Source organism: Rhamphochromis sp. 'chilingali', assembly GCF_963969265.1.
Source record: "Rhamphochromis sp. 'chilingali' genome assembly, chromosome: 10".
NCBI lineage: Eukaryota > Metazoa > Chordata > Actinopteri > Cichliformes > Cichlidae > Rhamphochromis > Rhamphochromis sp. 'chilingali'.
The window spans coordinates 24,286,275-24,312,214 of record NC_137937.1 but is presented as its reverse complement, the minus strand read 5'-3'; the positions used below and the strand labels follow the sequence as shown (position 1 = coordinate 24,312,214).

At 37.4% G+C, this 25,940-nt stretch overlaps 1 protein-coding gene and 1 long non-coding RNA gene across 2 annotated transcripts in view; one reads left to right on the top strand and one right to left on the bottom strand.

Moving 5' to 3' along the window:
* Window positions 1–10,097, top strand: part of LOC308403567 — an 82,361-nt gene extending 72,264 nt beyond the window's left edge. The window contains exons 2-3 of the long non-coding RNA XR_013972935.1: window positions 3,659–3,696; window positions 6,357–10,097. This is a non-coding gene — a long non-coding RNA (uncharacterized lncRNA). The remainder of the gene's footprint in view (window positions 1–3,658; window positions 3,697–6,356) is intronic.
* grid2 (glutamate receptor, ionotropic, delta 2) overlaps window positions 1–25,940 on the bottom strand; it is a 539,815-nt gene that overhangs the window by 261,563 nt on the left and 252,312 nt on the right. The gene's annotated exons all lie outside the window — the stretch shown is intronic.

The window sequence follows — 25,940 nt, the reverse complement described above, 5'->3', positions numbered from 1 at the left end:
TTAAATATCACGAAAGCACCTCACAAAACTTGCAATACGCCGTAACTCACCTCAGAACGTTAGCACGTTGGAGCAGTATGCATCACGTGATAGAGCGGCTGTGGCATGCGGGACCTGTCGGTGCTCTGGATAGCATTTGGAGCTTCGCTAGCAACCCGGCATTTCATCTCCGACAAAGTTATCCCCGAGAGAAGTAAAGCAAGTGTGTAAGTCCATCTCTGAATGTTTGTAAAGCATTCCTGCGTTAAGCTTAACAAACGATATATGGAGCGACTGCCTCTTCTTGCTGCTACTTCAATCATGAAACTGCTTAACGATCAGCTGATCAGCTTTTCTGTTGTGAGTCCGTGTCTCTAGTTTGCTTTTGGCCCACTTTGCACCAGAAAGAGGAAACCAGCGGCTGAACAACAGAAGCACGTTTAAGCTTGATAAGCTGTTGTTAGAATTTATTTATTATTACTTTCTACTCGAGGATCTTTTTCTACGTAGCTGACGCTGGTAACTGTGCAGGGGCGGATCTAGCAAAGTTTAGCCAGGGGGGCCGATAGGGCATTAACAGGGAAAAGGGGGGCACAAAGACATACTTTTCTTTCTTATTCTCATTTAAAATGTCAAGCTTTTAATAAATAATTATCTGACACCCAAAGTTTTAATTTGATGCAAAATGAATAGAAGTCCATTACTGTATATAGTAACTATTAAGTCTAATATATATACCCTAGTAAGCTATAGTACTTTTTCCTTTGGGAAGGTACCATCTGTGCAGTCTGCAATTCTGTTGAAGAAAGATGTTGAATCTATTTAATATTTCTTGAAAAATAATTGATTTCTGTGCATTTTTTTCACACTGCATCAAATTAAGGTTGATTACGTCGATTAAGCATCATGAGGTGGAGCGTGAGGGGTGGTTCCCTATTTTTTATTTATTTATTTTTGTTGTTGCTGGGAGTTGGAACCCTATTAGTTAGGTTGCTTAATATTTATGCTAAGTACTCTTTAAAATACCAGAATAGGGAGGATGGTGTAGGTTTAAGTTTATTAGATTGATCAGTATTGCTGAACTATGAAACATTTTTTTTGTATACAGGTATAACAGAATAGCTTTAGTGTAGTTGTTGTTTTAAACTTGAGTATGAACTTATACAAAATGCAGCAAGATATTTAAAAAACAGTTTTGTTGATTAAAAAACACTATATCGGATTCATATCGGTATCGGCAGATATCCAAATTTATGATATCGGTATCGGACATAAAAAAGTGGTATCGTGCCATCTCTAATACATATACCTGTATATATACACTGTGCTTTCATTTCACAGTGCAATAAGACATCAAACATAATTTTCAATAAAAAACTGGAAAAACCTGGTGGTTCTGAATCTTTTTACCAGTAATGTAAATTCAAATACAAAAGTATACTGTTTCAATACTTTTTGCTTATTTAGTAAATAGGAAAACTATGGAAAGCAAAGGCAGAAGGCGCAGAAAAACTGACCAGAATTATATTTGGTAAATTCTTTATTATATTTATAAATAACAGAGACTTTTCTATTTTGACCTACAGCACAATTAGCAACTTTATTTTGACTGTTTTTAAGGTTTAATTAAAATTAGAAAACTGGGCTGCTGATATATGTTTCCCCCCACAATTTCTTAAATTAGAGGAAATTGCAATTACAAACAAAAGCATTTTCATATATTTATAGGAGTTTAGTGTTTATACTGAGTGATTTTTTTCAAGTCTTTAATACTTTTAATAAAGTTTTCTGGTAAATGAAATATTTAAAAGATACAAAGAATATATCAACCAAGTTCATTAAATCACAACACTTTTACAAAAATATATCCATGGAAGTAAGTACAACAAAAATAGCTCAAATGCTAAACCTGCATTAACAAACCTCATTTAATTTTAAAATCCTCTCCATTTTCATTTTGTATGTACTTTCCTTTGTTCCCGGAGGACTGAATCAGACATACAGTCAGTCATTCTAACAACTAATGGCTTTCACTTGTTTCTTTTAAAAATTATTTTATTTTAATTTTATTTATTATTTTCTGTTGCAGGCCATTAACAAAAGAAAAGAATCCAAACTGAAACCTCCAGTATGCAATTTTGGTTACGATCTTATTCTCCTTTGGAGACTGTGTGAACATAGCTGGATAATGAAAGAAAGCTGAGGGGTTGTATACATTAATGCCAGCACTTGCTAGCTTATGGTTTTGCAATGTATGCTTGCAATTCACAATGACATTACATGTAAATAAAACATTGGCTTACAAGAAAACTAGATACAAAATAATGACCACATTTAAACATGGACCTCTATGGAGTATCAGACTCTTGGAGTCAACTCATGAAATTGCAGTTTTTGGTTGCAGTTGGATTTAACATTTCCCGGTCTACTGTGTAACACACAAGTTTAAACCATCATTGGTAATTGCTCTTTGCTATCCACATTTGTCAATTTGCTCTGATTGGGAACAGTGTGTAACTGAATAGACCTTTTAAGAAATCAATCTGCTCTTGTCAGTTAATGGATTACAGCTCACTGAACATAATTATGTGTGTGTTGGAGGCATGTGTAAATGCACATGTAATGAGAAAAAGAAAAGTAGTCCTCTTGACTAAATCTTCACCTGTCTTTTAAGCAACATGTGGCAGAAAACACAGTCTTTGTAAAAGTGTGAAAGAAAGTGTGAATTAGGTATGTTTGTGTAAGAAGAACAACAAAGATTAGCAGCACATGTTTCAAAAATTAATCAGTATGAATCACTATAGAGGGAAGAAAACAACCGGGACTTATTCCAGTAAGCATGTTTGGCTAACAGCTCTGAGACTGTTAACTGAGTTGAGGGAAACTGCATTACCTGTTTCCAAAAACTGAGTCACTCACTGAGATAATGGACTGTGCTTGCTGGCAGGTCTTCTACTACAACCTGAGCTTTTCTCTAACTCCTCCTGCTGCTACTGCTGAACCAGCTGACTGACCCTCTAATTAATTTTCTCATTAACAAAGTTGCTATCAAAATGCATAGCAAGGCAATTTGTGGAAGTTTACAGTTTTACAAACACTGGAATTGTAGTTAGTTGTTAGTTTGCTAGTTTTTTTGTATTTAACATGAGCACTTTTACGATCATTCATTTGTCAATATACCTAAAAGCAAAGAGGTGGAGATTTGATTGCAGATCTATTATTTATTTTTAGAATAAAATATTTTATTTTATTTTCTGTGAATCTAATTTTTATTTTTTATTTTTATCTACTAATGGCAGAAATAATGTATTCTCTCTATAAGAAAAAAAAGAGGTCATTAAATATTACACAATATATTATGCATCTGCTGAAAAAAGGATTCTGCCATGAACTGTTGCATTTTTTATTTAATGAAAAAATTACTTAAAAGTGGATGGTCTAATGCTGTCTGTCCAACTAATACCAAATGCCCACCGGTAAACTGTGTCTTGTCATTTTGCCACTGTCACGTTACAGCTGAATAATTACATTTAAAAATTCACTAGGCTTCAATAAATGAAAATTCAAGTTGAAAATATTTTATATCACATTTTGACACTGTCTTTGAAGATGACAGATTAAAAATATTCTTTTGTTTCCTGCCATTTTTTAACATTAATATATTTATCCACTTTGACAGGTTTTGGAAGCTTTGCTTATTATTTACCAGATGCCATGGTGAGTCGTGGCACACCACTAACAATGACTTTCTGTCTTTACTCACATATGTGCTTAACCTGGGATCATAGTCAAAGTTGAGTGATCTAACACAAAACACAGAGCTGCCAAAGTTAATCAATTAATTTTTAAAGTTTGCTGAACACGCTTCCTAGAAGAGGTAGGTATATTATTCTCTAAATCTATAACTGGAAGATGCTCTCAGGAGTGTAAATACAAGCGCTGCAAAACAACATCAATAATAATGTAAGAGTGGTAGTGTGATTTGATAATAAAGAATTAATGCCAGTAAATACCATGTAATTAATTGAGCAATTATTTAATTATGTAATACTACGTTATTAACATTTAGCATATTAAAAAAAAGTTATTTTACAGAAACTATCAACTAGTGTTTCCAAGTAAAAAGTTCTATAACTAAACCTCCAATTTATACAATGTAACCTTCAAACAAGACGGATTGTTTCAAACATCGGGGTAAATAATTTTGAGTCACACTGTAATTTTGAAGGTATTAGCCTGAAAGCAATTTGAAACATCAATTTGTATTACTTCATTACTGTCTTGTCATTGATTTCACCATGATATGTCACTATCCAATTAAAAATATCTATATGCTGGTATACTAATAAACAGAGGTGGGACCAAGTCATTGTTTTGCAAGTCTCAAGTAAGTCTCAAGTCTTTACCCTCAAGTCTCAAGGCAAGTCTCAAGTAATGTCAGGCAAGTCAGAGTCGAGTCTCAAGTCACTGGTGTAAAAGTCCAAGTAAAGTCACAAGTCTGAAATTTTGAATTTCAAGTCCTTTCGAGTCTTTAAAAACCCCCCGAAAAAAAGCATGTTGCAGTTATATGCTAAATGTAAATATTAGACTATGTAATTTTTAAATCTGTGTTTTTCTCAACACATGACAAAATAGTGAACTTAGAAAATATACACAAATTGTGAAATTGCACCTCTTTAAAATGCAGCTCAATTAAACCTAGCTCCAAGAATAATTTTCACCGACAGTTCTGAGATAAGCTGCATGTTATTCTTGGATGCGCTTGTAGGACCGGCTTTAAAATCGCATGACAAAAATATCATACATAAATAAATGATATTTTAAAAAAAATATAATTTAAAAAAAACTGCATCACCAACGTAGCCTGGAAAACATTTGCTAGTTAGATGAAGTCAGCTATCTCATCGTAGCATATTTATATGCATATTTATAATTATACGCTTCTTGGAGTGAGTGCATACACTCATGAAGTTTAGTAACTTCCGGTCACTGCAACAAGCCCAGGTACAGTTTACCGACGGATGGGTGCAGGACCTTGAAATGCACCGTGTAGAAAGTAAAGACCATCGTACGTATCATAAGTTTACCAGTCTCACAAATCGTCGTCATAAATACACATTCGTTAACCGTTTATTAATAGGACCTTTGAGCTCAACGGTAGTTAATTAGCAGTGGAAATAATTTCTGGTAGCATCACAGAAATGTAGCAGTGACAATAATACTGTATGCTGTAATCGCACTGGACAATTAGTGATACAAAACAACTGTTTTACCCTGTGAATAAAAGTACATGTTTTTGTCAATGTACCATAATAACAGAAGCGAAACACAATATTCTGTCAGGACAATTCACTATTTATGCACAATAAACAAAGGAGCATAGCGCGACAATTTCTGTTCAGCGCCAGACTTGCTTGTAACCTATATCACCAATTATGTTAAGAAAAATGACGCATTAACTACAACAGCAGACTGACCTTTGTGTAAATGCTTGGAGCAGACTAACCTGTGAGCTGGAGTGTTCTGGGACGTTATAATTGGTCTTTGAATGGCTGCAATCCAGTCGCATCTTTGTTACTTCGGAAACATGGCTCGAACAATTTCTCTTCAACGACGTAATCCGATAACAACCGATCTCTTTACCCGTCGGCTTCCCGTGGCTGTCATGCGACCAGCTATTGCAGTTAATAACACAACAGCTTCTTGACATTTTTGTGTTTCTTTTTATCGCTGTGTGACTGGTTTCAATTGAAAGCCTGCGTGCGCTAGTACCGCTTGCCACGAGTTCCCAGAATCCTTTGCGGTTCTACCCGTGAATGACGTCACATTTTCAATCTCTATATAATATGCATGTTAAATTTTATATTTGGGGTAAAATATCAAGTCTTTTCAAGTAAACCGGTTCAAGTCCAATTCAAGTCCCAAGTCATTGGTGTAAAAGTCCAAGTCAAGTCACAAGTCTTAGAACATTATTTCAAGTCAAGTCTAAAGTCATAAAATTAATGACTCGAGTCTGACTCGAGTCCAAGTCATGTGACTCGAGTCCACACCTCTGCTAATAAATTATTTTTTCTTAAATTAAAGATTTGAATGTCTTTTCCCAATCTTCCCCTTTGTTTATCAATGCCAATACAATGGTTCATCCAGTCTACTTTACTAGGTATTTCTGTGTTGTATTTATCAACACCAAAGGTCTAGCAATGAGCCTGTAATTATCTGGTTTTAATATTTTGGTTACTGTAGCTTGCCTCCACCAGTGTGTGAATGTGAGAGTGAATGAATAGTGGAATTGTAAAGTGCTTTGAGGGTCTCGAAAAGTGCTATATAAATGCAATCCATTATTATTAAAAGTTGTTTTCTGTTATGCTCTCACACAGGTCAGGCAAGACAGCCGGTTGTTTGGGACCCAGGGCTGTAAAGGAACAGATTCTGCTCCACAGCAACAACTCAAACCCACAGACTCCAGTAAACACAACCTCTCTTCCGTTAAACAGCCAAATGATGATTTGACATCTCAGTTGAAGACCTCCTTAAAGACGCTCCCTCCTAAACAGCTTGTAGATTGAGTTCTGAGATGAGTCTGTGTGGTTGTGTGAAGCGTTCAAAAGCTCACTGATAGCTCATATTAAAGTCAGCTAAACTCCATACATACTTCCTACACAGTCCAACGATATTTTATTGCAACATACCTTTTAAATTGAGTGACTAATAAATCAGTTTGTGTTTGGGTAGTTACTAATGCCTTGCTTGCTTTGGATATTTTGTTTTATATAGCAACACACGGAGCAGAATGTGCACAAAATGTTTTACTCATGCATGTAATATAAATCTACATAATATATCTGGATTGCCGTTCAATACTAAGTCTGGATCATTGCAACTCGGTCTTGAAATACTACATTCTTATGGACACAAATGATTTCACTTAATCACTTAGGATGCAAGCTCCACACCACCCCTCCTGAATAGGCACATTTTGAACTGAAAGTAAACTAGCTAATTAAAATCAGTTTATCTTTCCTAACCTAGATATTCCAAGTCTAGCAGACAGGGGAGAACTATTCTCACACTACTCTCCTAAAATGAACTAATAACTGTTTATGTGAAACATCTGAGCCTGAGAATTGAGACTGATGGAGCAAAAGGACTATGAAGCTGAAATTTGGTCAGCAAATTTGTAAAGTGATGACAATATTAAATAAAGTGAACAATTATACTGACAGAATCTGTAAAGAAAAAATAAACATAATCTGGTCTGAAAATAAAGGTTAACTTTCTCCATGCATTTTACATTAAAGTACATTACATGAATGTACATCATTTGCTAAACAGACCATTATTTCATGACAAAAAAGCTTAAACGAAAAAGCTACTGAGTATTTTCGTCAGTGTTCGCTCTATGTGCTTCTGTAATAAATTTCCAGTTTCCAGGTTGTGTTATGCAGTTTCCACAGAATACAACAAGACCTTGTTGTATTCTGTGGATTTCCAGTGTTATAATGATTCCTCTGCTTTACTTCTTTCTTTTCCTCTCAGGTCCCCCATCACACATTTATCCATCTCCTCCCATTTCAACCCATATAGCCTTTACATTTGTGCAGACTTCATGAGCTGAATCTCAATAACATGGAAACTCTTCACTTGATTGTGTGTCTTTTCAGTGAAAATACAACATATTAAATTAAACACACAAACTTTACTAAACATTACTGCATAGAAACAGACAGGAAGCTTTGATGTCTGATCTGCAAAAGCAAGGATAGCATAAGCATGTGTTTGTATATTTTATACATCTTTGCAAATATGAAGACCTGTGCATGTATTTTTTATTAGAGATGGACCGATCCGATATTACGTATCGGTATCGGTCCGATACTGACCTAAATTACTGGATCGGATATCGGCGAGAAATAGAGCTGGGCGATAGAACGATAACGATATGTATCGCGATATAACTTTTACTCGATAGAGAAATTAAGCTATCGCGATAGACCTCGCCGCTCTTGTCCTCTTTAAAAAAAAAAAAAAAAAAAGGTCAGCCAATCCAAATTAAGTAGCGCAGAGCCGAACCAATCACAGCCGCAGCGTCACGTCGCGTGACTTGTTACGTACAGCACAAGTGCCAAGCCGCACGTGTGTTTGTTTGGGAAGCAGCCAGCGCTAATGGAGGAAATGAGTGTGCCGACTAGAAAAATCAACCGAGCGTGACCGAAGAGAAAACAGATGACGGTTCCAATGCCGGAGAGATTGTCGAACGGAAGAGCCAAAGAAGTTCCGTAGTGTGAAGGTATTTCGGCTATTTCAAGTCTGACAAAAAACAGAGTAGCGTGCACTGTAAATTGTGCCGAAAGCAAGTCTGGAAATACAATAAACTGGTGCATGCGTCACACTGTGCGCCACGTTATTGTTTCGGTGAAATGAATTTCTACAATACTGTTACTGTTAATTCTACTCTCTGCAGTGTTTAAATGCTTACATATATACACACAGTTACTGTCCCTCCACACATACGACTCGGTTCTGCTTCTATGCCCCAGCTTTGTTTACTTTTTCCCACCGAGGCTTCTAGACTTCTGATTGGCCAACATTTCTGCACGGTTAGGAATCTAGCGCCACCTGCTGCTTTGGCATGTTCATAGCAGCATTTTCCTTCATTTCTGCCTTTATGTGTGGACGGGATTATTTTTTAAAACAAAAACGGAAAATCTCCGCTTTCAAAAATACCCGTGTACGTGTGGACGTAGCCTCAGTCTCTGACTGGAAGCGCTAATTCGTCATTCGGCTTTTGTCAGACTAAAGTAACTGTTAAAACTGTTTGAAAAGCTCAGCTATACAACAAGGAGAGATTGAGAATTTCCTTTTAGTTCTCAGTTTATTTGATATTGACAAAAGTTAGTCAGTTTTGTCTGTTCTTCTGTAAAACAAACTAAGATTTATTTTTAGAATTAATATTTTGTTTCTAAGTGGAATTGACAATTTAGTCTGTTTCATTTGTTCTATTTTGAAACTTAAACGCTTTAGCGGCTGCCTTTTGTGTAGTTTGCAATATTTGCCTTTATTTATCTGAAAAAGTCTCATGTTCCTTAAGTACATCTACCCTGTTGAACTTATTATGGGAAATAAATATTTAAATAAAAACAAGCTGCTGATTATTTCACATTTTACTTGTGAGCAACGGCACATTTAAATCTTACAAATATAGTTATTTGGCTTATATCGTGATAGATATCGTTATCGCCTGAAATGAAAAAAACATATCGTGATATGAAAAAATCTCATATCGCCCAGCTCTAGCGAGAAATAAAAAATGTAATCCAATCCATTAAATATCAAAAAAGCACCTCACAAAACTTGCGACATGGCTTAACTCAGCTCATAACCTTAGCACATCGCAGCAGTATGCGTCACGTGATAGAGCGGCTGCGTGGAGCCTACCAAACCAGCATTTCATCTGAGGAAGTTATCCCAGAGAGAAGTAAACCAAGTGTGTAAGTTCATCTCTGAATGTTTGTTTAGTTTAACAACCGATATATGGAGCGACTGCCTCTCTCTCCCTCCCTCTCCTGCTGCTATTTCCATCGGGAAACTGCTTAATGATCAGCTGATCAGCTTTTCTGTTGCGAGTCCGTCTCTCTTCTTTGTTTTTGGCCCACTTTGCACCAGAAAGAGGAAACCAGCTGCTGAACAACAGCAGCATGTTTAAGCTTGATAAGCTGTTGTTAGAATTTATTTAATATTACTTTCTAGACCAGGATCTTTTTCTACGTAGCTGACGGCTGGTAACTGTGCAGGGGCGGATCTAGCAAAGTTTAGCCAGGGGGCACAAAGGTGGCACAAAGACATACCTTTCTTTCTTATTCTCATTTAAAATGTCTAGCTTTTAATAAATAATTATCTGAATCTTACACCCAAAGTTTTAATCTGATGTAAAATGTATGAAAGTCCATTACTCTATATAGTAACTGTTAAGTCTAATATACCCTAGTAAGCTAGTACTTTTTCCTTTGGGAAAGTAGCATCTGTAAATTCTGCAATTCTGTTGAAGAAAGATGTTGAATCTATTTAATTATTCTTGAAAAATAATTTATTTCTGTGCATTTTTTTTTACCCTGCATCAAATTAAAGTTGATTACATCGATTAAGCATCATGAGGTGGAGGGTGGGGGGTGGCTCCCTATTTTTGTTTTTTTTGCTGGGAGTTTGCAACCCTATTAGTTAGGTTGCTTAATATTTCTCTAAGTACTCTTTAAAATACCAGAATAGGGAGAATGGAGCAGGTTTAAGTTTATTAGATTGATCAGTGTTGCTGAACTATGAAATATTTTGGGCGCAGTGTATTTTTTACATACAGGTATAACAGAATAGCTTTAGTGTTGTTGTTTATTTAAACTTGAGTATGAACTTATACAAAATGCAGCAAGATATTAAAAAAACAGTTTTATTGATTAAAAAACACTATATCGGATTCATATCGGTATCGGCAGATATCCAAATTTATGATATCGGTATCGGACATAAAAAAGTGGTATCGTGCCATCTCTAATTTTTATGTCATGTAATTGATACTAATAATATCAAACAGTGTTCACTCTGAGCGTCATTATAATGCTGCAGGCTGTCATGAATGCATTTTTCTGATCATAGTGTCTAAAGGTGTAATGGGCTAACAGTGGATTAAAAAACACTTAGATCACATACACATTATTATTGTTAATTCAATGACAAAGCTATAACCTTCTCTTAAAACTCTCCATAGGGTGTTTTCAAGATATGATTAAGATGGTCACTTGTAATTCTTTTTTTTTTCATTAGTATTTTCACTTCTTAAGACTAGGACAGAAAATAGAGGAGGTGATAGAAAGTAATTAGGAAAAAAAACTGGAGAGAACAAAACAACGACAAGGCCATTATTAAGGATGCAATAGAATAGAATAGAATAGAATAGAATAGAATAGAATTCAACTTTATTGTCATTGCACATGCACAGGTACAGGGCAACGAAATGCAGTTTGCATCCATCCAGAAGTGCTTTAGTGATATAGATATATTACAATATATATTAGCAATAGTATAGATATGTAAGTATATTACAGAAATGGGTCTATTATGGTACAGAAGGAACAGAGAAAGGAGAAAGGAGAAAGGACCACTTGAGCTGTCTCCTTCTTAATTAATTTATTATGCCTTTTCATAATCATCCGAACAAATAAAGCAGAAATGATATTAAACATATCTATCCAGCTTTTTCTTCTTATCCAGCTGTCTTTCTTAATTTACTGTATGCATCAAATGATATAAAGACATTTTCTTCTCTGAGATGAAGCCAAGAACAACACATCTCGAGGAGTAAAGTCAGTTCTTTTCCTTCTCACATGCACCCCAAATCCAAACATAACAACACTAAGTTATGTATGTTTGGGGTTTTTTTAGATTAAAATACCAGAGTCACCTAATATACAAGGCTTCGTATTCAAAAAGGGAACTAAAGGGGACAACTGAGTCAGTTTCCTCTATTCAAAGACTCATTTGTAAAAGTGACACAAAACAATGGACACTAGAAAGCAACATTTAGCATTGCAGGCCGTAAGCCCTTTATTAGAAATGGAAGTTCAACATACCCAGAATATCCTCCAATCCCTGGCTTCACTTACTCTAACACTAGCAATTGGGCTAAGCAGTAAAGTATGAGTTTGCAAAAGAGGAAAAATGTAGAATTAAAATCACTGTATGAAAGTGCTTTGCTTAGTTATACTGGAAGTGTTACTATGTGAATAGCATTTAGTTTATTTGATGACAAGCAAGAAAGTTGGCCTTTTAATAGATCCTTCGTATTGCAGCTCTTTTACTAAGACATGGACGAATCTAACAGACTATAATTACATGTTCCAATAATGTTTAGATATGCGTGAAACAATTTCAGCCTCATTCATTCAGCTGAAGTCCTGATAGTGTTTAAATGTCTGAGAGCAAGAACAAATACAAAGAAACCCATATTATTAAAATCAGCATTTAGCATAGTTGTAAATTTCATATGAGGTCAACAAGTACAAATAGCCATGCTAGTTCAGTATATCATCATATTAATGCTTACACTGTAGACTAATAAAGTTGTTAACTGACATTTTAAGTTGAGTGGAAAAAATTAGATGTCATACTGATGCACAAAAAACACAAAAACTCAGGGAGGCTCGGGGGAGGAACAGCAACGACCGGTTGAGGGGAGAAAGACAGGACAAAAGGCACAACAGGTTTAAGACCAACAGGAAGGTAATGAGACACAGGTGAAAGCAATAATACAGGTAAAGAAAGAAAACAAACAAACCTTTGCCGATCTGTGGAACCAGCACCCCATTACAGGAAGTCTGGATTGGCTCTCTGTTTAAAAAAGTCCTGTCTCTGATCCTACAGTATGAACTCCTAACAATTCTAACCTCCCAATGTCTACCCTACCTACTCTGATAAAAACAACAGGAACCCTGAGTAGCTTTCCAAACTAATCTCTGGCTCTCTCCCACAGCATGTCTTTTGCCCTGTGCCCCTTCCTTCACCAGAACTGGTTGTGGCAGATGGCCGCCCCTCCCTGAGCCTGGTTCTGCTGGAGGTTTCTTCCTGTTAAAAGGGACTTTTTCCTTCTCACTGTTGCCAAAGGACTTGCTCATAGAGGGTCAAGTAATTTGGTTTTCTTTGTATTATTTAACCTTACAATATAAAGTTCCTTGAGGAACAATATAAATGAAAATTTAACTGAAATGATCAATGAATAGAGCGTGAATGATAAGGCGACACAACACACAGCTAGGTTTTCTGCATCCTTAACATGAGAAACGAGTTGGAGAATTTCATGGTCAAGAAACATTTGGAGCAAGCCAATGTATGTTATAATAAAGATACCATAAACAGAAAAACATGCAACTTAGATAGACAGTATTATTGGTGCTTCCTTTGCGACTATGTAAACTTGAAGCATGAAGGCCTATATACTGTATCGGGGTTGTAACCTCGGTCTTTGCAGAAATAGTTTTATAGAAGCATTTTTATAGAGTCACAACTCACAACAAAACAGCTGCTTATGTAGATCCAGGTCTAAGATATGAACAAATTAAAAGCAATAAATGAAGCTGAGCTGACAATATTCAATATTTCTTAGTACCTAAGCATGATCAGTGCAACAAATCTAGTTAAACGAGGTAAACCTTTGGCCTGGTAGAACAGACATCAGCCATAAGACATTTTCAGACAGTCTGTTCGTAAAGGTACAGTGTGGGAAACATTCACCACTGATGTCAGTATTTGAATTCTGTTGTCTTACCTTTCCCAATTCAGGTGCATAATCCTATCTACTGTGGCCACTATAGGACAAACATATTTGTTTTGTTTTTTAAGATAGACTTTCTCTTTTTTCATACTTCTTGTCCCTAGATGTTAGGTTAAATGTCTACAAGTTCCCCTTTCCTTTGCCTTTTCCATACTACACGTATGGCTGGTGGGTTGGTGGGGCAACATCTTTCACAAACCGGCATCCACTCCTATCTATTTTTAATTGATTAATTCAAAGTTTATAAGAATGCATTGATTTGTTGTAAGATAATTGATGTAAATTTATATAAGTATAATTATCTTTTTTTAATGAAATAACCCAAAAACAAAACAAAACGAACAACTGTATGTTTAAAGAAACCAAATCTTTAAGCCTAAGTAGACCCCACAGGATTCCAGAAACGCAGGTGGAACCATTGAACCATTTATATACTGGACTGGAGATAGTGGTCATCTAATGGGAACTAGGCAAAGAGAAGTCCACCTTGTTTTTGAGAAGAAATAAGTGTTCTGCTATTGAGAAAGGCACTTTGGCCATTAGCTGGGCAATTAGTACCCTGCACTATTACTCCCTGGAAAGGACAATCTTGCTGAAATAACTGAGACATGAAGTAAATACACTCTGTGTTACACTACATTGCCAAAAGTATTCACTCATCCATCCAACCTGTACAACAAGTCCAGTTATAAAATTTTACTTACCACAAAATATTCCACTAACAGTCAACTGTTAATGGTATTATAAGATAGTGGAAGTGTCTGGGAATGACAGCAACTCAGCCAAGAATTGGGAGGACACAAACAAACACAACAGAATACAGTCAGCAGATGCTGAGGCACATACCTGTGCCTTCTAACGTCTAGGTGCCTTCAGGTTAGAGCTTCATGGAATGGGTTTCTATGGTGATGTAAAGCACACCACCACTGGACGCAGTGGAGAAGTGTTTTCTGGAGTGACAAATTAACTTCTCCGTCTGGAAATCCGATGGATGTGTCTGGGTTTGGAAGTTTCCAGGTGAACAGTACTTGTCTGAATGCACTGTGCATTGGCAGAGAGGGGGTTAACCTTAAATTTGTATGCAGAGTACTCTAAACATTTGACCTTATGAAATTGATAAGTTCCTTCTATTTATGTGGTCTGAATAAACAATTTTCTTTGAATGAATGCCTGCATTCAGGGCCATCCTTTGTACTCACACCATCTTGCATCCTTATTTGTAATAATGTTACCTCAAAAATGAAAATTAACATCCATCCATCCATCCATCCATTCACTACCGCTTATCCTTTTTCAGGGTCGCGGGGGGCGCTGGAGCCAATCCCAGCTGTCATAGGGCGAGAGGCAGGGTACACCCTGGACAGGTCGCCAGTCTGTCGCAGGGCTAACACACAAGGACAGACAACCATTCATACTCACATTCACACCTAGTGGCAATTTGGATTATCCAATTAACCTATCCCCACAAAAATTAACATATTTTGTCTAAAAACTCTAAAACAAAAATGACAGAGAACAGAGAGAAAAGCAATGTGCTTATTTCAGCCTCCCAAACATGGAAGAAACGTTGTTTTCCAAGACTTGGTGTAATATGGTCTAAATGTTATTTCAAGTGCACATTTTATGTGAAGACAGAACTGTAAATATGCATTTGTGTGATATATATCTTTGCCACTTTGCCCCCATTAAAAACCACTTTGATTGCCCTGTTGGTTTTTGTTGGTTTTTTAATTCACACTGCATGGTGCCCCATCTATCTCTCTGAACTTTGCTCACTCCTCCACATGTTCCACATCCCTCCTCCCCCAGCTGTCTTTACCTCTTTTTGGCTTCCCCCAACTCCCTCCAGGCAAACACACACTGCTAGCTCTTTCTCCTTCTTTCTCACTCTGATCTCACAGGGGAGCACTCCTGTCCTGCTACTGTTCCTCCTCATGACTTATTTTGCTTCAGGCTTTTGCCTCTCTCCAACTTCTACACCTCTTTCCTGCCTCCTACTCTCTTCTTTCCTTATTCGTCCCATAACTCCTTCAGGAAATTTTATGATCTGCTTTTAATAGAAGATTCCCATCTACAAATTGTTAGTTCTTCAGGGTTAAGGGTTTTAGTTCTTCCGTGACACTGGGATATGTTACCTGGAGCATTAGTTCATGGTGAAATTTCCCATCTAAAACTGAACCCAGTAGAATGGAAGTAAACCAAGGAGGCAGGTGAGGCAGCCTGCCTCGTAACAAATAAACAAAGGGAATAAAGGAGATAAAAACAGAAGATAGTCATCGCATCCCAACTGGGATATGAATAACATGGCACAGTCACCACTGGCAGCTATAAGTGAAGCCACCTTGAAAACTGTAATTTCTGTCAGTACTTTTATTCTGAGTTATTCGCACTCCGTGCCCTCCTAACCCAGTTCAATGCTGTAAAGTGGGGTTGATTTTTCCTCAGTTCAACATTTATTCGTGCTCTTATCACCTCTCCTTTCTCCCCCATCCTTCACTTGTCTCCAGTCACCTCAGCTCTCCTCGCCAGCAATTTTTCTTTATCCTCACTTTGCAGCTCGTTCCCAAAGGGTGCGAGTTCAACTGATTTTCTTTCTATACTTAGAATAAGCTGCTGTTTTCGTTACCTTCCAATCTTTCTACCTTCCGCATCTGTCCCTTGTCCATATTGATATGCAGCTGCCCTTTGGTTTTCTGCTGCTACCCACTTGTTGTGCAACTTGTGGTTATCGCTTCTTCTTCACTGATTCACTGCCTCCTTATTTTGCCCATTTCCCTTTTTCCCTCTTCACGACTGAGTCTAGCATTTCACACTGAGCTGATTTCTAACCTCTTAAATGCCCCATCTTTAATCTCTTTTTTAGCTCCTGTGTTACTCCTTTTTTTGGTGAGAAAGATTAAACTTCAACGGGGAGTGGGGCTTGGATGCAGCAACCACAATAAAGAATACAAAAAGCTAAAGACTCCTGTATGAAAGACAACGACCACTGGATATTGGTGGTTTTTTTCTGTCCTGTTTTGGAGTTTCTTATGCTTTCACTGTGTTTTTATTCACGTTCAGCTGCACTAACAAAGCATATTTACCCAGTATGTTAAATTGTGATGTGAAGGGGAAGCAAATACGCTTCTATATGTGTCTACATGCATATTAGCACACACATCAACAGCAGACCTCATAGACATTTGCCTTCGCTCAACTTCTCTCTCATCCCCATATCAATAGTGTGGCCCAGTTAAATCTTGGGATCTGGTTCCCTCTTCCCCTCTTATTTCACATCATTATACAACATTTTGTTTCATTTTTTAGAAGCAAGCTGTGGCCACCATCCCTCCATGACTGAATGCCAATATTCCCCTTGGGCAAAATCATTTTCTACAAAATGCTCTGATTTAGCTGCTAATGGTCATACTGGGTTGCCTCAAGGTGAATGTGTGCGCATGTGCTACTCCTGATTGTTAGAGAGCTTCTCTGTGTTTCCAATCCTCAAAGAAAATGCTTTGTTCACTAATCTGTGACAAAAGCATCAATTAAAACACAATTAATGAAAATGGTTTATCAATATAAAACCAGGCTGTATATATGTGTATTCATGGTACTGGAATCAGTATTGTTTATTAAGATTCACAGGTTTTCTGTGCTGGATTTGGACATTTTGTTGAAGATTCAGTAAACCCATCACCAGCACTCATTCAGAAAATGTATTTCAATCACTGTTTCAGTAAATTTGACTTAAACACTTGATTTATATATACAGTTATAAATTCTAAAATTATATGAATCTTCATCTCTCACATGGGAGAGAAGAGAAGGGATTATCTGCTGCATTTACAAGCTGTTACAGGAGGAGGTTCTACATGTCACATGTGGCTTCCTTTCTATAGTAATGAAGCTTATGCGCAAGTTCAATGAGGAAAATCTGTAATAGAGGCAGCACATCTTTGGTAATTCCTGGGTATTTGGCTGCTATTCTATTCTTTACACCATTTTCATTTTTTCCACGCTGTCAAACTTAATTCTGACATCATTACTCTAGTCCAGGGTTTGACAACCCACAGCTTGCAGGCCGCATGCTGTCTAATGACAGCAACTTGCTTGTGAGCAGAAAAAAATGTGTAGCAGCCAGCTGATTGCACTGAACTTTTTCACATTTTGGTCACCCAGATGTTGAACCTGCAACACCGTAAGCTATCGGAGACAACTTGGAATTTGAAGGCAATTGGACAGCTTGCCATCCTATGACAAAGGTTTGCAGATAATTGCTATCTAATTTATATATGCAGAAAGATTGCCAACAGTTTGCAATCCATCTAACTCAGTCTGAGCCAACTGGTTGATTTCATCTTCGAAGCAACCATTTCAAAGGCAACAAGATTGCAAGTTCATAGCACGTGGGAGAACAGTGGTCTCTGACCACCACCCTAGTGTGACTGTAGCTTTAGCATAATTTTAAAAGGATTTCACTGTGTTGAGAGTGGCCTAGTAGACTCTAAAATGTCAGTGTTTGACATAGACACCATGAGAGAGTAGGCAAACATGCTCTTCTCGTGTCGCCCATGTCACACAACACATACATGGCATGGCATGGTAAGAAGCTTACTACAGATACTCTGCCTTAGAATATGTGGTTAACATTACAAAGAGCATACTTTTGCTCAAGCTATAAAATTATATTTTCCTAAAAAAAAAAAAATCCTAACTAAACAAAGCAAAGCTAAGTCGGTGCCACATCCTAAACAAACAACTGATGAAATGAAGAAAAAAGTAAGAGAATGACAGTCAAAGTCCAAACTGTTCATATTGTATCTTTTCTGAAATTGAGGGAAAACCTCTATAATAAAGACCATTAAAACACTAAGCCCAGCTGCGAAATCCCTCATGTTGAAATTTTTCTTCCCCTTATTGAATTTTTGTAGCTGTTTGTGTGCAGATAACAATAATAAATAAATAATTAAAAAAAACCTATGCCTCTGTAAATGTATCTTACAGAGCTGCGAATTTGGCACCCTTGGACACCGAGTCACTTATAGCAAATCAAAGTGCTTGAGACAGCATTCTAACAGAAGAAATAATCATTTTGAACTGCACCATTGAACCAGTGGTTTTCGTCGTCTGCACGTCTACATGTTTAAGTATCTATCTGTATGCTGTTATATCCTGGCATTCAGTCAGTGCAATAGGATTAATGGTTGACTGAGACAGAAGTCAATTTTCATTCTAAAGAACAAGTGAGAGGAAACAAACTTGATGGTCTGCACACTATCTCTCTGCCCGCATCCTTGAGGGATCATCTCCCCCAATCCTTGCCTTCGCGGTCTCTCTGGAGTCTACTTTTGCAGATTATTATTGTGGATCCATCTCTAGTTCTCTCTCCATCCTTTCTCTGCTTCACACCTCTGGGAGCTCACAAAGAAAATAATCCTTTCTCCCACAAGAAACAGCATGAGTAAAAAAGTTCAACAAAGCTAATTAAAAAGTGAAGACTGATGTACATGTTCATAGACAGAGCAAGGAATCGAGGAGAAGGCGATTTGTAGGAAAATCATGTTTGAATGACGACACTCTTTCCACGTATATAGTCACAAAAGTACCTAGTTGAATATAGACATTCACAAAGTTGCACAAAAACAATACATAATGCTTTGTCTTCACATCACGCTACACAGTCACACAACATCAGTGTATCTATATACACAGCATTTTGTAATGAAGAGGAAACTGTGGAAGAGGCACCAGTGCCATCGCTGAATGTTTTATGGTCATTTAAACAAGCCAATTTCATGCTAATGTGACCACTGCTTACCATGCTAGAAATTTTTAAACATAGTGATGACGGTCGTAAGCAGAAGGTTGCAAGATGAATAAAAGAAAATATTCAGTGACAACAGACGGATATTTCTTATTTTACCTCTGACGTGTGTTAGTCCAGTTTGACAACTGAACAGTGGTGATTATCAAACATAATAAGGAATAAATGAATGACAAGCTTATGTAAACACCATCTGAACACCATCTCTCAGACTTTCTCTTTCTGTTTTGAATCCATCTTGAAATATGTGCTGATCACACATCCTTTAGACAGTTACAGACCACCGCTAACAAGGTGCACTGCACACACCAATGATCTAGTCTGTTCTCATTTCACAAACCCTCCTGCTGTTTTCTGCTTCAGTCTGCTTCTCTTTTCTATTTGTTAACCTTGTTTTTCTTCATTCTTGAGAATCACATTACATTACATGAATAGTTTTTTTTTCCCCCTGGGGCAGTATCCCAGCAAACACTGAGATGCTGAATATTCAATGGTTGACCACCCAGTCAAAATGATTCATGAGTATAATGTCATCAAATGGACCTGCACTTGGGCCTGTCTGCTGGATAGATTTTCTGAACATTTTTACAAGAGGTTGCATGATTCACATGATTTACAATGCTAAAAAGCTTAAGATGAGAATATTTTATACATGTAGATGTATAAGACTGCCTAAGAAAGTGAACAGATAGTCATGGACATTTTATGAAAACGGAGAACTTAAAGACAAGACAACACAGCTCTATGAGTAGAATGCCATAAGGATTACATGATTTCTCCTTTTTCTTTCTCATATTTTACTCTCTACCTCTTTGCTTTCACTCTCTCTCAGTCCTCTGGAGCCCTAACATTATACTGCATAATGGAATATCGACAGAGTCGCTCTATTGTGCTTTAGACACACACAATTCACCAAAGAGATGAGCCCATATTCTATTCTAAAATGGGAACCAATGTGCTTATAGTGCAAAAAGGAGGCTAAAGAGTATGGGACAGAGTGTATCTGACAGATCGAATATTGTAATCTAAACCTTATCATTGTGTGAGGCGCCGGAATGAATCCTTGATAAGCAGCACTCGGTAAATACTCATTTGCTCCATGTCTCTCATTCAGTCTGTCCATCATTGTCGCAGTGCTGCATCCTTCACAGACACATTGTCGCTGTTTTTCTATCACACCTTTTCTGTCTATTTATCCCATTTACGCCTCCCATTCTGTTTCTCTCTCTTTATGTACCCTCTTTGAGTCCCCCCCTTTTGCTGCAGATTGCCATGGTAACGGGTTATAGACTCAGGTTGAGACTGAAGGCTCTCTGCCACAACAAGTGCGCTGTTAATTTTTCATTTTATCACAGGTGTAAAAAGTACTAAATGTATGTATCTTTACTCTATTATATTGTTTCAGTCGTCGTAAATAGTGTTGACAAAATCCATGTAAATATGACTTCAGGAAAGCTTGACTTCTTCAGTCACCAAGTGCCCCCCCATAAATGTCTTATAGGGTAACGTTCAGTTCTGAGATCCTTTCTACAAAAAGAAAAAAAATCCAAACACTCAATTTCATTCCTGGGTGAAGCACCCTTTTTTTGCGACCTGAAATTTAAACTTTTTTTTTAAAAAAAATTAAAAGTACTTTTCCATTTCATCTAAATTTACAGTCACACTACAGAAAAGCATGGTTGGAGATGGCATGACTTACACAATCAGCTTATAATGCCCCGTCTTTTATGGTCCTTTTGAGAAATATAAACCAAGTTTGAGCTTACTTGGACTTAGTTGTTGCCTTTAAACCGAGTTTGGTGTATCAAGAGGGAGATAAAATGGAAATAAAACAGCACAACTCTCTCACCCACAGACTGGGCCAGGTCTAAATGAGACAAATTTGTAATAAATAATTGCTTTAAAAACAAAGATGCAGCTAGTTCAGTTTATTAATGACCAGCATTCTATTAAGAGCAGCTTAAATATGAGGCAGAAATATGAGAGCATAAGTAAGTCCGAACAGAATAATAGAGTGTAGGCTGTGTTACAGTGTAATACAGTGTAATGCATGTGTTTCTCTCTGAAAATAGCATGGCAGCGTGCATAAATGAGAGAAGGCTGAAGAGGAATCACTACGTTTGTGATAAGGGTATAGCTCCTCACAAAATGTCCGTCCATAAAAAGCTGAAACTGTGCGTAACTTTTATGTATGCGAACACAGATCGTTATTTATTGTCAGTTACTGAGGCATCCATGTGTTAATGACGATGCTGTTACTGTGCCACATGTGTAAATACACACTGGGTTTTTCTGCAGTGTGTGAAACTGAGGACACCAGGCTGTCTAACATCCCACAGTTACAAAGCCTTGCTGTGAGAGGGTCTCTCAAGAAATGCTACATGCATGGTGCAGCAACTGATGGTGCAGCTGCTGTAACAGACAGATAGAGAGGAACAGCCTTAACCCAAATATCATTCACCAGCATTAAAACTGTCCGTTATGCTGTAAAACACGTTACACAGCTGAGTCATTTTTGCACATTAATTAACTCTCGAACTAAGAAAATCTGCTGGTGATCTACGTAAATGGAACAACAGGCCTCCTATTCCCTACAGATTCTTTAGATTAAAAAAAAAGCATGATTGCCCCCTGCAAAAAAGCATTTTGACATTATTTGACATTTGGTACAGCTGGTCAAATAGCACTAATTGGATGGAGCACTTACAGTATTTCTGGTATGTTGACTTTGGATATCTGAAGAGAAAAGCATGGGACTGGGGATATTGTGCATATTAATTTAACTAAGCATAACAGTAACATATTATAACATTCAGATATTAATATAGCACTAACACAATCCTATTAATAGCCAACCTGATATCGCAAAAATAGACACCCTGGTCCGCAGTGGCATTTCATGCTTTGCCTCTTTAAAAAGTGAAATAGGCATGCATGCAGAAGTCGCCATAGGTTACTGTAATCTGCAGTAAAAGCAGAGGGAGATACAGTGGAACCCCGGCTTATGAAATTAATTCATTCCCGATGGTCTTTCGTAAGTCGAAAATTTTCTTAAGTCGAAGCACCCATCGCACCTTTTGACTGAATGATAGGCTATAGGCTAATTGCTAACTGCAACAACAATACGTTGCCCATTTCGTTACACGGGCATTTTGCCGTAACACGGGCAGAAATATTGCCGTTAAGTGCCTTTATAACTTGAATTTTTCGTTAAATGGGGTAATCGTAAGGTGGGGTTCCACTGTATTTTAATTCAAGCCAACAGTGTTTAAACAGACATTATTAAAACATTTACATGTATACATATATATATATATATATTAGTCCCTTAGCCTAATCGATTCTGACGATTAAGGACCCTGACAGTTTTTGCTCACTACCGACTTTGTGGCTTTAAATATAATGTTTCCCCCTGCTGGTAATGCAATTTCTGCATGCAGTAATGCAACTTCATTTCATGTTTTGGAGAGGCAAACCATGAAATGGACACAGTGGATCGGTGTTTCTATTAGACGTTTTGCCGTAATACTAGGTTGCCATAATTTTGACAGACATATGTTCTTGTGCCTATCGAGAGAAGTAAAAGAAAGAAACGTGACTGTTGCTCAGTGTGCGAAAACTGCTGAAACATGCAGAGATGTTTTCGTTGTATACCGATCTCTGTGTAGAAATGTGATTAAAAGCCTGAAACACTGGGACCTGCTCAGTTCACTTTTAAAAAGCAAAACAAGATGTATCCATGTCCTCACCCCAACCGTTTGCAGCAGATGGCTGCCCCTCCCTGAGCTTGTTGGGGGAGATTTCTCCCTTTTAAAAGGGGGGTTTTCCTTCCTGTGGTTGGTCATAGGTAGTTGCCAGATTGCTTGGGTTTCTCCGCATTATTACAGGGTCTTATCTCATTGTTGATACGGGGACTGTTGTTGTGATTTGGCGCTGTAAAGTATAAATCAAACTGAATTCAACTGAATTCTACATTATGTGTCTTATGTCAGGATTCTCCTTCTCCCTCCCTCTGTTAAGTTCAGTTCAGGTCTGCTGTATATGAATACCAGTGAGGGCTGAGTAAAGAGCAACAGGACAGTCAAAGTTTCAGCATTGTGCTCACAGCTTTGAGAAATCCAGCCATGCCAATAACGCACTTGTTCTGATAACATCTCTCGTTCCTAATAAATAGACTTTTCTAGTGGCAACTACTGCACACACATTAGGAACAAATTAAGACATGTTTTTAGTGTTCAGTTTGGTTTATATTCCCTGCAACAAACCTTAGTAACTCAGGTTTATATTTTTCATTGTTTGATGTAGCAGACGTGTTGTGTTCATTGATGCATTGACCATTTGCGACGTTCATCTGTCTGCTTTTATATATTAGGCGCCGATTAACTGCAAATCTTTGCCAAACTCTTTGAGTGATTCCAGTCAGTCCAAGTCTGACTGAGACATGTTGCCTCCAAACAAGGCGCCTTGTGCATCCTCATTTCTGTTGACAATGCTTTTTTTGATTGGAGTCTAGTGTTTGCATTAAACATTTCAGACTTATTGATGAAGCTGCTTTTCTAACCCTTAGTGAACAAAGCTTGATGTATCGATTCTCTAATGTGGTCACGTTCATGTCTGCGTGACTGCATGCCATGCACCATCCCCTTAGAAACAGTGTATCCGTGATTTAATGCCGACAGCAACACTGTTACTATTAATATTAATATTTATAATATTTTACATTTGTAAACTTGCTTTTGACGCCACGTTTCCTACAGTTTTAGCCCTGCCTTGCAGAAATATTTGGCAGTCATATTTACAAAAAATTATGGCTGCACACTGATTTGATTGTGGAAGCTGGGAAATTCAATCCAACCGATGGTTAAATTAAACTGCACTTAAGTGGAAGGGATACAGTTTTAAGTAACTGACCTTTTTCAGTTATTATGCTCAGTGCCAGAAAACCTCCTTCTTCATGTGGTGTCAGACTGTTAGACTGCAATGTAAGTCTATTTATGTGTCATCATTACTATGATGATAATAACTTGTGATAAGACCATGATTTTCAGTGTCTCTTGACTCTTTGAGCAATTTCACGGTGCAGCAGGCACAATATGATAAAGAAATATGGAAGGAAGTAGTCAAACTGCTTAGGTCTTATACGGTTAGGTGTAAGTAACACCTTTTTTGTATTTTTCTACTGTACACTACCAAAGTGGATTTGTCAGATTTGCTAAAGTCAAATTTGTCAATGCAAGCCAAGAACAAGATAATTAAGCTTAAATAAAAGAAAATAAAAACCCATCAGCAAGACATCTTTTACAATCTAAATGATAAGCAATGTGTTGCCAGCTCAGCAGCACCAGAGAATACAACCAAAGTGGTTAATGACAGAATTATTTCCATGATTAAGAAAAACTCCTTCACAACATCTAACCAAGTCAAGAACACTCCAGGAGCATTTTACATTATTGTTAAACAAGAGATGCTTTCATGAAAGTGACAGCAAGGTGAAATCACATCTGGAAAAAAATGTTTGGAAATATGAAGCTGCAATTAACTTGAATCAGAATGGTGGAAGATGCAACTCGTGATCCAAAACATACAACATCATCCGTCAAACCAGTTGGAAGCAATGTTATGACGTGGCCATGTATGACTGCCGGGCCACTAATGTTTCCTGATGATGTGACTGCTGTTCATTATTTAAATATCTTAACCTAATCATTTCTTTCTGCAGTCATTTTCCAGAAACCCCTCAGTCAGTTTTTCCCTCCCCACTGAAGGTTTGTGCCGCTGTAATGATCCTAAATCTCTAAACCCTGGTCCATTTATTTCTTCACTTATCGATTCATCTACCTATCTGCCTTTCTATTCCCCATTTACACATTAATCTCCTCATCCGTCTATCGCTTTGCCACTTTTCATTTACTCCTTTCCCTGAATGAGCTAAAGGATGAAGTATACACCCGAAAGATTCATGGTTATCCACATCTGTGACTTTCCCACGTTTCCCTGATCCTGCCAGTTTCCTTCTGTCATGTCGCTGCACCCTCTTCAATCCTTCACCTCCAAACATAACTGTAAGTACATGAAATATGTGCATAGAAAAATAAATAGAGAAGTCAGTGTTGTCATAGGGATAAGAGGAGGTACAAGAGGTGAGGTAAGAAAGGATGAGACCCAGTAAATTAACATATTAAGCGGATAAACTGGTTTCAGGTGGATATTTTTTCATGTGTGCCCATGTAATTTCTTGTAATGTCACTCCTCTTTTCTTTTGCTGTTATATATTTGTCAGTTTTGCTGCAGGAAGTGTGTAGATTTTTTTTTTTTTTGCATAAAAACACTAAAACTACACGTACTTTGCTCACTGCTTTTCATCTTCTTCTTTACTAAACTATAACACGAGCTGCATCGTTTTAAAGACTTACGGAGTAACTTTTGAATTATATTGGTTTTAAATTGCAGTCCTGCTACAGCAAACTGTCAGAGATGTTCCTGCCAAAGTTTTTTTTTTCTCTTCTTGTATAAAATTTGAAAACTGTTATCTGACATGGCAAGTCATGTCATCTCAACCTATTCAGCTCTAAGCCTATCGACCCAATTAAAGCGTGTATTACAAGGCTTTTTTTTCTTTTTCTTCAAGCTTTCCTATAGTATGACTGCTTGCTAACACCAGCTTACTATTCCTCTGGCACCAGCCTATCAGAGGGCCCAGGGCTATACCATAGAGTTGTATATAATCCTTTCTATGATCTCAGTCTGTTTCTCTGGACAACAGGCCTCCTGAGGTAAGTTTTGTATCCGTCTCAGCCAGAGTCAGACAAATCTTGCTGGAGGTAGTTAACAAAAGGGAAA